Genomic DNA, 11,676 nt, shown 5'->3' on the forward strand with positions numbered 1-11,676 from the left:
GATGATCGAAAAATAAATATTTTACAAGATATTTTACGGTTTATGTAAAATTAAGAAACGATTTCAAGCCTCATAACTTGGAAAGTATTTAATGAAAACTAACTTAATTATAGTGTTTTGGAAAGCTCTTGAAATAAGCTATAAGAACATGCAATAAAAAATAGACGGTTCCGTTTAAAAAATTGAGAGTGACCTTCACGTGACCTTCAAATAACTCTTCAAGGTCAAACCAATGGTACCCTCTTATGGCCCCCTCGAAACCATACAACTTTTGTCTGAAATATTTTTGTCTTAAACTTATCGATTTTGAGATATTTCAGTGCGTAGATTAAAATGGCCTATCCTGTATATGTATATTTACTTATTTTCTAAATTGTATTTTTTAAATTTCTTAAAACGTAGAGATATGCATATTTTTATGTGCATATTATCAGACTGCACGCGATATTGTATATTTCGCAAATTTCGTATCATTTTCGCCATAATATACATGAGCACACATACACACACAGACTCCCTAAACGGTCCGCATATATAATTACCGCCGTTTGTAACACGAGGGAGAGAGAGGCAAGGGAGATAATATATTCCAACGCGTCCTAGAAATACAGTTTGCGCAAACACAGCGCGTTCGCGAGCGCGCGGGTCAGTGCGACAGCGTTAAAATGTATGGGCCGCCGTTAATTCGCGGTAATTGGAAATTATTATACGACTATGCGAGAAAGTTCACGCAGTTTGTCTTCGTTCGCGCGTTGCGAAACGGCGCGATGCAACGAGCGTCACGATGACAGTCGTCGGAAATGGATAATCGCGATTGCCCGAGTATCATCCTTCGAAGTCGGACAAATTATTCGCTCGTCTCTGAAATCTCCTCGAGGTTTATTTGTACAAAACAATCCGTCGAGCGTGGCAGGATTATCATTATTTCAACGTGTTTCACAAGATTCATGATACACTCCGGTTCAACTATTACGAATGCTAACAATCTGGAGAAACACCGTGTATATTCCAAGATTAAACGCAATCAGTGAAGATTGTAAAACAAATATGTAATTTTGCATTCATCCCGCAATATGGAAAAGTTTGAAAAATTACTTCAGAACTATTTAAAAAAAAAGGTGAGTAATGAGGATTTTATACGAAGCTGATAGAGAGCATCTCTTGCTTATTTATTATATTATCCGTCACAGTTTCGAGCGTTTGCTCGAAAAAAAGGGGAACAAAATAATCCGCGCAGTCGATTTCGTCTCTTTATTGTGCGTAAACCGAGTTCTACTAACACGCGTCAGCTGTTAACGAGCTGTCGAGTCGCGTTAGTCCGCGAATTTACGACGCGCGTCGATTCCGCTCGTTGATCTCGCGTAGTCTCGAATTGCATTGCCTCGCGAACGTATTTTCCGGCAAGTGGAACGGTGATGGACGGTCGAAGAGGCTTCAGCCATTCTTGCACAGTTAGCTGCCAGTTTTTCTCAGAGAGTGCACTTACGAAGGGTGTATTCCGAAAAAAAAGCTGAACACGGTCTCGCCCGTTATTCCGAGAGACGTTATAAATACTCTGCAGTCTTAGGTGTTAAAAAAACAGGAAAAAATATGCCTTTGAGTTCATCGATTCTTTAGCAATATTTATATATAAAATCGAGCAATAAAAATATACTTTGGTTGACAATTTTTATCGCGCGGAGATGTAAACTGAACGCGAGCGTAAAGAATGAAAATGCAGGCGCGAATAAAGTAGGATAAAATCGCGTGTGCAAATGTTAAAATATAACCGCTCTACGCTATCATTAATTTCAAAATATCGCAATGAGAGAATAATTTCGACGGAGAACCTATAAACCTTAATGCATGGGACTTAAACTAGGTATTACGAGCGCGCTCATCGTACGTATTATTTTATTATACGCGCGAGAATCAACGACGCGCGGCGAAAGAAAAGAATAATTTAATATTTGGCGAAAATCCGCGCGTGCGGAATTATTCCGCACTTTCGTAACGACTCTCGTAATTAGCCGCCGCCGCAAATTGCCCGCCCACACTTCTCTCCCTCGTGTCCCATCGCAAAATCAACCTCCCTTCACGATGTATAACGATGTATTTCTCTCCTTTTCTCTTCCTCTCTCTCTCTCTCTTTCTCTGCGAATCTCGGTGTAGATCCTCGCCAAGAATCAAGGGTTGTTGCACAAATCCTGGCAAGCGTGAGGACTCACACTGACGTTGTTGGCCTCTTGCAGTTATTCGAGATTAAAAATGCCAAGGCAGCATTATCGTCCTAAGGGATGCTTTCTACCGAGTGGTGCGAGAAAAAAACGGGATGAAAATTCGATCGATTATACGGGTTTAAATCATCTGAGCTATCTCCGGAGCTAACTTCTTTTTTCTCTTAATTTTGTTTCGCTATTAATTTATATAAGATCCTCAAATTTTATTTATTCATTTCAATGTTTTAAATCGTTTAGGGAGAATTTTTTTAAATTTTCAATACAATTTTAAATTCATAAAGATAACAAAGATATGATTAATACATTTTCTTCAATAAAGGGAAATTATATTATTTCGAGATTCGATAAGTAGACAAATTTATTTATGACATTATTACTTTCAATCAAACATTTCTTTCATCATTTATACTTCCGTATAAGCAAGATGCCGATATAAAAGTCGCGGGGTAGTACTAAATAAAATGCGCGCTCACACAAACGCAGATCTGGTTCGCATTATTTATCCGATATTATGTACAAGACACGCGGTACATGTGTAAGCGCATATAAATGCGAACGTTATCCGGCTGTCAGCTTCAGCTGTTCGCTCGCAGAACTGCGCTAAGGAGGAGAGCTGCACAGCTCCGATAAAATAAAAGAAACTGCTGCACGCGAAACAAACAAGCCGGTACGCCGGCCCTCGTTTTTCCATTTCCTTACGTTCTCCCACGTTACACTTTCGGTAAAACGTGCAGGAATCTCAGGAGCCGCAGTGCCCTACATCCCGACCCGGTTTGCACAACGACCTCTTCTCCTCTCCCTCTCTCAAGGGAGGGAATATCAAACTATTGACCGCTATTGACCGCTGTTTGTTTCGCACGGAAAAGAATTGCGCGCGCAAATTGTCGGCAAATAGTGAAAATATAAATAAAGCGATTAAATTGTATAACCGTTAGTTGCTATTTTCCCGCTTCACGGTCGCAAACAGCAGCAGTTAAGTAAATAAATAAATCTCTCGGACAATGTTTAATTTTTTTTTACATTACATGCATCGTGCATCCACCGTTTGTGCTATATTTTTTACACAAATTGATGTAAAATTAAATTTGCGTAAGATTCATATCGACGTTATATTCCACGTGTTTCATTTCAGATGACTAACATCTCTCTCGCGTAATACGTATTAAGATAAACTATGCTAATGTCGGAAAAGGAAAAAGAAACGACATTTCTTTATTAAAAACGGTACGGTTATAATGAAATTCCGTATTATATCTCTTAGAGACAATTGGGATATATTATTCTGATGATATAAAAGGTGCATTATTAATCGCTCTCAGTTCCGCTTAGTGTTCAACCGCGTTTTATCAGCGAGAAATTAATGACAGGATAGAAAAAAAAGAAATTTACTTAATCGCGCGTGAAAAAGAAAAAAAGAAAAAGTTTAGAGGGATTTCCGGAAAACCGGTCGCGAGTTTCTGCGCGCATACATTTTCTTTTCCATTTTCTCATTTTTTATTGATGTCTCGTAACCGACACTCTCTTTCCCGTAGCACAGCTATTATATTTTAGCGCTGTTCTTACATTAAAAATAATATCGTTGTGGCACAGTCGGTGCATTGCAATTGTAACCACCGCACTAGTCCCTTTGGGATATGAAAAATAAATCTTCAGCTTCTTGCGTTTTATATTAATTTATATTAATTTGCACAGCGTGAGTTATATTTAAAATATATTATTACAAGAATTAATATAAAAAGAGAAGAGAGAAAAAAAATATACACATATAGATTTTGTATGAATTTATAAATTATTACTATTACTATTATTCGTTAATAGAAGTAGCATTTGACAAGCGATGACGAGGTTAAATCATAATCAATTAATTAATCAAATTACTGAAAATGAGAGTGCAACGTATTAGTAAACATATCTGGGATTGACGAGAACGACGCGTCTGGCAGCCCGCTAATTAGCACTGAATTATTAATTCAGTTTCAAAATTCGATAAAATGGCATCGCAATTACGATAAAATGCGGGTGGGTCATGACTCGAGGGATATATAATCTGTATAATTGCGTGACAACATTTTCCTGATAATTATGGCAATTAAACGTGGAATGTAAAATTTTGTGACCATGATGAGATACGAAAAATCCCTAATGGTATTTTGCAAACTGTTAAATCGAGAGAAAGAGGAGGGGGAGGAGAGAGAAGAGATCAATGAAATAAAAGAATTAAAAAGTATCGTGTTTGATTCGACACTGAATTCCGATCGTTCATTTTTAATTCTGCACGTCCGATAAATGCGGCGCATATAAAAGGACTGATCAACGAATCAGGTCAATCAATATTAATGAATAAATAACCGCTTTGTGAGGCATTAAACTACGAGCACAATAATAATATCGCCGCAATTTTTGTGTAAGAAAAATCTTATATTTTTCATTGATGTAAGAATTATTTCTTAAAAACTAAAAAATTATTTTATAAATTGTTTTTGTCAAGTCGTCGAGGTAATTATTTATGATGGCGATAATAATTATCGCAATCATTTATAACAAGCTTATTTTTTAATTAAGTAAAACTAAATATGAACTTATAGCAAAGCTTTTAAAAATTATATTCGAAAAAAGATTATTCCATTACATAGATTGGCCATAATTTTCATTTATTCATATTTGATCATATCTTACAATTTATTGATAATCGGGAAATCGGCTCTTGCAATATTTAATCTTCGATTTTTGGCAGAATTTAATCACTTATAACGAAAAATCCTATATTATTTTGCTATATTATTCAATATGATAAAATATACCTTTTGTACATCTTATGCTAACAAATAATTGTTAATTGAATCAGCATAAAAGAATTGAGAACTTATTTAACAAATTTGCTAATTGTCTAACAAACCATTTATAAAAATTAATGATAGATTTTTCTACAATTTCATAAGAAATAGTAAAATAATAATGCAATAATAAAATTCCGCTAGAAAAAAGAAACAATATAGATAAATGAGTGAATTAGTGCAACAAAGAAAATATAGTGTTGGAGAAAAATTTCTGATAAATAAAATTTTATTCTTTAGAAATTTGATTCCTCTACATTGTTTCATTTTTTTGTTATTGAATAAATCTCTCTAATTGAATCTTACAATTCAAACTTTTATTTAGTAAAAAAAAGAAAAAGAGAGAGAATCCAGAGAAATAATTCTACTAACTCTTTTTATTAACTTCTATATATATAGAAGTTAATCGACATATTTATTTGATAATAAAAAGAAGACAATCATACCAATTTAATATATTTTCAACATATATGAATTGTGTTGCGGCAACTGTTTTCGCATGCGATTTAACGAAGAAGAGATACTACGCGTTGTTAATTGTATTTTTATACAATATATAAATTTTGTAAAATAATTATTACTGAGCACTGTCTGATTTGCCTTCTCGAAGAAGTGCCGCAACTGAGTAAATCGAGCGGAAGTTCCACGCGAAAGCTTCGATAATTTACGCGCGAAGTGGTGCTTAATGAATAAAAGAAAGAAACGTTGAGAAGCAACGAAAAGCGCGGAGTGAGATTTTATTTGACTCTGCAAAAATGCGTGAAAACTTCATAATAACAAATGGCACATTGGCGAATTAGCGCGGAAAGAAAAAAACACGACGAGAATTCAGCCATCCCCTTGACATAAAAAGTTATAATGATCGAGAATTAAGAGCATATATATTCCACATGAAATAATCACGATAATTATGACATTAATTGTTTAAGAATAAAAACTATACTTTTCTCCTAATTGTGTACATTTTATCACGTACATAAAAATTATTTATATTTATATTAAGGAAATTAGAAAATTGACAATCTCTTATTTTAAACATTTTTCTATTATAAATAATATAAATAATAAATTTAATAAATTTTCTTAAGATGTAACTTTTCGCATTCACAATTGGATTTGTTCATTAAGGAACCGCAAGACGTTCGCATTCGTTCGTATTGTTCCCTTAAGAAAGAGAGTGGCACGAATCAAGAAAATTCTCGCGACTTAGCGCGAGATGCCGACCTAATTCCGGTGAATTTTGCCAATCTACAATTTGCCGCGTCACGCGAGTCCTGGAGAACTTTCGTGGCACGACTTCCGTAAACCAAGCGTCTAAGTTTTTTTATTTTAGAACTAGTCGCATCGACTTTCCAGCAGCTTTCCATCAGTCAATGCCGCTCGTCACTGCCGTTATATGGCAGTTTCCATCATCGTGAAATATTGCCAGGATGCGCAGACATATCGGCGGTCACGCGCGCCCTTAACTCGTCCCATGACAAGTACCATTCAGGGAGACGTGAGAGCTGTAGAGAACCGAGATTCGAGGAGTGAATACCGAAGCAGGAAAAATCGTAAAGGACGCGAAAATCCAACAGTCAGAATCGCATAAAAACTGAGAGCACGTGAGAATGTTTCAATGAGATAACTAATATTCATAGGTCTGGATGAAAATACAAGGAGATCTCTCGAAGTGCCAAGTGTCTTGAAATGTCGCGGAACAGCAACAAGTTTTAAGAATTTAATAGCGCGCCAGGATTTAAAGTTGGGACTCTAATTCTACTGGCACTGACTTTGAGGGCGGTTTGAAGGAATCTCGAGTTTTTTCAGGCCCCATCGTGAAACTTTTTTGCATGTTGCCGACCCCCGTTCGCAATTTTGTCCGCGTCTTTATCATACATCTCGTATAATGCAACGGTGCAAGCGAGAGATGGGGACAGGCAGAGAGTAAAAAAAAAAGAAGAAGAAGAAGAAAGACTGCATCTCATCTTTCCACTGCGCTTAGCATTTTTATCACTCCTTCCCACCGTAGTGAAATTCGCTGTATCCGAAAACGAGTATCCGCCGTTCCCAAGTTGGCTATCACGCAACGCGCAACCTACCTTCCCTTCTTTCAAGCTGTATTCAAAAGATTCAGATTCTCCTCATTCCCCGGACATCAATATGTTTGTGGGAATTCATGCTACGCTGCACGCTGCCTTTGCACGCTACCGTAAAAACAATCTTTCGCCTATTTTCTCGTAAAGCTCGAGGCTGTAAATCGCGAAAGATTGCTCGCGTCCTAGAATTTGAAGATCTAATAACGCGAAGCACGGCAAAATGAAAAGATTCCGCGCCAAGAATATAGAAATTACATCGTTCTATTGAAACAATTTGCATGTCCTAAAAAGAACTTATCAAAAATAAATGAAATAGCAAAAATTTTTACTTTGTCTTATATACAAATTTTTTTATGTTCGTTATAAATAATTAGTTTTCCGATATCTTCAAAGTACATAATTATTTTATATATATATTTAAAACTCGATAAAAAATTTTACACGCTACAAGAATTGTCAAGACTTGATTGAAAAAAATATTATGTATATATTACTTTCTGTATATATTACTAATTAATATATAGTTAGTAAAAAATATTAATAGTATAATATAACTAATAATATAACTAATAATATATACAAATAATAAAGAAGCAGTTAATAAATATTATTAATAAATATTATTAATAAATATTATTAATATATACTGATATTATAAAATAAATCTTTTATTAAAAATAAGTAGAGAGAGAGAGAGCAATAAGATGCTCCGCGTAACGTCAATTATTTATGCGAATGGAGGGAAGCTCTTTTTCATGCCTCATTTTCGCTGGATGCGCCGAAAAGCTGTGAGTTTCCGCTCGATCGAGTGAAATGGCTCGGATAATTTACGTGCGAAGAAGCGTCGATACCGTCGGCTCTCGCTTTCGGGCTCGGGCGATGAAACGATGATTTACGCCCCCGCGAGACGGATTCACGCTGACGGCGCGTTTCCGCCGAGAAACTTACCTTATGCGGAGCATCCCCGTGGACGAGGGGGGCGAGACGGGCGCGATACGGTCCAGGCGCACTGAATTGGAAGTCTGCGTCAGCTTCGTCCTAGCCGGTTAGTTTCCGGTTCCGCTTCTTGACGCCCGAGATATTACGTCGGCGAAACGGCGAAAATATCGAATGTCCCTTTTCGCCTCCTCCTCCCGTTCCTCGACGAACCCTCGCTGTCCGATCGTAGATAGCGGTGATTTCAATCCCTGACGTTTTCGCGATGTTGCTGTAGCTACACCACCCTTTTCCGATATTAGTATCTCTTTCGAAACATATAATCATTTTGTACATATGTATATAGGGTATCAGAACAATCTCTCGCCCAAAAAAAAGCTCTTGTAGCTTACCTCGAGAGCTTTTCAAAACACTATAATAAAGTAATTTTTCATCGAGTACTTTCGAGTTATGAGGCTTGAAATAATTTCTTAATTTTTATATAAATCATAAAATTAATTTTTATATAAATCATTTTATATAAATAATTTTTATATAAATCATAAAATTAATTTTTATATAAATCATAAAATATCTAATAAAATATTCATTTTTCGATTATCTTCTTATCTTAATACTTTTACGTACAAAATAATAAGAGAAATCAATTGGTGTAAAGAAAACACATAATTGTTTCGAAAAAAATATGTAATTGCAAATTACATATTTTTTCACCAATTGATTTCTCTCATTATTTTGTACATAAAAGTATTAAAGTAAGAATAAAATGAATATTTTTCTAGATATTTTATGGTTTATGTAAAATTAAGAAATTATTTCAAGCCTCATAACTCGAAAAGTACTCGATGAAAAAATACTTTATTATAGTGTTTTGAAAAGCTCTCGAGATAAGCTACAAGAGCTTTTTTAGCGAGAGATTGCCCTGACACTCTGTATATTTAAAATTCGACAAATTTTACAAAATTTCACAAAAGTCTATTCGTTACACAGAGAAAAATTATCAAGACTTGTTCAGAAAAAAAAAAGATACGAGACCTTTTATTAATGAATAAAGAAAGGAAGAGAGAAACAAAGTTCTCTATGTATTAATTATTTATAAATTTAAGACGCTGCAAAGGTCTACAAGAGATTCTCTGTGTGGTATTAATTATTTATAAATTTAAGACGCTGTAAAGTTGAGATCCAACGATAAATTCTTGAGAGCGAGAATAAGATCATATTTATGATACGTGCGTCGGAATTTGGAGAATTATAATACAAAGAGATTCTCCAGCATCGCGAGGATGTAATGGAGAATCCTCTTCGAAATTTCACTCTTTATCCTCCCGATAAACGGACTCCTGATAGATGCACTTCCGTAGCAGCCAGAAATAAGAGCGAGATTGCTCGCGCGAACCATCGACCCGATTCTCGAAAGATATTCGATAGAGTTTAACGTCCCGGCGTCCTCGCAAGGAATTCAATTAACATAACAAATCGAGGCGCCAGGCACAATTGCGTGAAATTTCAAATAATTGCGTGCACTCCGATCTCCGTTCAATTATTTGCGACGGTGCAAACATTTGCATAAGTAAACATTGAGAATGTACACGAACCGCGTATTGTAAAGAAAACATTGGTTTGCATGATATTTAGACATTGAATAATTGAATTGTGTTATGCAATATGGAACCAGAGACAGATGAGTTGTAATTTGAAAAGGTATTATCTTTATTGATTAATAGAGAATAAAAAATATAATAAAATACGATCTATTATTTTATATAACATGATAAAAATCAAGTAGAGCTTCTATTTTTTATTAGAATAGAAATATTAATTTTATATTATATGGAAAAGAAAAAAATTTATCTTCAAATTTTTATATGAAAAAACAGAAAATATTTTTTGTCACTTACTTAAAACACATTATTACGAAATAGTATCGAAATAATTACGAAATGCAAGCCACAAACGATGAAAACGATATAATGATAAAGTCGGAAATTTTTTCGTTAATTATTTTAATCGATAAATATATAGTAAGATGATTTAATTCTGCTCGTAATTTAATTCTTCGATGTAAAATCTGAAGAATATTCAATACGTCAGTTTTCAATATGGAACTTCCGTGAGATTTCTGAGTAATTAGGGTTAGGGAACACAGCGGCTACTTTACAGTCTAATTAGGAGCGATCAATCAACTAATGATAGCGTCCCGGGTATAATTAATGCGTTCATAAATCAACCGCACTGGACGCGATTTAACGGAGCCACGGGGAATTACATGCACTATTGTATGTCACGTGCCTATTGCATTGTTTAACACACATTGCATAACAGATCAGAATTCAGGGAATTGTTGCAATATTATTAACAAATACGATAACGATAAATTTACTCAGAAATCCTTTTTTTGTTATTATTCGCAATGTAACTTGTTCCACAAAATTTTTTTAATCTGTAGACAATAAAGTATTTATACTTTTAACATTGTATATCTTCACAATGAAATCTCGAATAAATAAAGCTCGTTCTATTAACGTAAAATCGGTTAAAGTTTATTGAAAAATAAAATTTTTTTATTCAGATAAAGCCGTTTAATTTGCATAAAATCCTTTAGCTTTTTAAAAATAATGGGATTATCAATATCTTGGTATTTTGCAGAAGTAAATTAATTTCTTTTACTCTTACATTAAAAATTTGATCTGTAATATTTATTGAAAAAAAAAACCATTCAATATACTCTCGGTATTTATACGTACAATAAAACAAAATAATTATGCATGCAAGACTCAAAGAGAAATAAATAGGACTGACCGCAGCTCTTAGAACTTCTTTACGTCGCACTTACACTTGTCGTTCCTCGGACATCCGTTCATCGAGAATCTCGCGAAAGAGGAACAACTATAAAAAGGATTAAGTTCAGCGAACGGATCTTCCGCTTCGACAGGTCGCGAATTTCGCAATCGCTCTTCTCGCGTAGAGAAGACGTTGGAAGAAGGGATGGAAAGGAAATTGCTCGTTCACGACAATGCGATCGCCGATCTTTTGACGTGAAAGCGCGTGGCGGCATTATCGGCGACCTAACGGCACTGCTGACTTTCCCGGCGGGCTCGTTCAAAGGAATCGCACGTCGACAGCGGCCTTTCCGTAGCCGTCAACCCCGATGGAATCGGCCCAATTTTGCGACGAACGGGTATTATTCCGCCTGGTGAGTCCCGTTACGATTCTCTTCCTCGCGCTCTTTGACACCGCCGGAAATGGATGGCTGTATCGCTCCGAACGTTCGATTTTTCGCCAATTGAAAAACGAATCCATGAGGGTAATACATTCTTTGATACTCTACGTGAAATATAATACCTTTGTTAAAAGCCCACTTGGACAGAAACGATTTTAGTCTCCAATTATCTGAATCAGAATTCAATGCCTCTTCTAAAAAAAAAAATGAAGAAATCACGTGGCGGTAATTTTTTTTCGTTACCTAGGATTTTCGTTGTTTTAAATTCACATATAACACCGGAATTTCAGAATTTTAATGCCAGAAGCGAAATATAAAAACAGATTGCTTCTCGGAGATTTATGCTCGACGGTCATTGGATTAATGGCAGGAATGGAGGACGGTATATT

The 11,676-nt window shown here is 35.3% G+C and overlaps 1 long non-coding RNA gene across 4 annotated transcripts in view; it reads left to right on the forward strand.

The window, feature by feature from the left end:
- Positions 1-11,676, forward strand: part of LOC145971733 (uncharacterized) — a 136,532-nt gene that overhangs the window by 24,310 nt on the left and 100,546 nt on the right. The window lies entirely within an intron of this gene.

The sequence above is a fragment of the Camponotus vicinus genome, unplaced genomic scaffold (assembly GCF_025532165.1).
Source record: "Camponotus vicinus isolate PSW18456_S1 unplaced genomic scaffold, iyCamVici1.0 SCAF_5, whole genome shotgun sequence".
NCBI lineage: Eukaryota > Metazoa > Arthropoda > Insecta > Hymenoptera > Formicidae > Camponotus > Camponotus vicinus.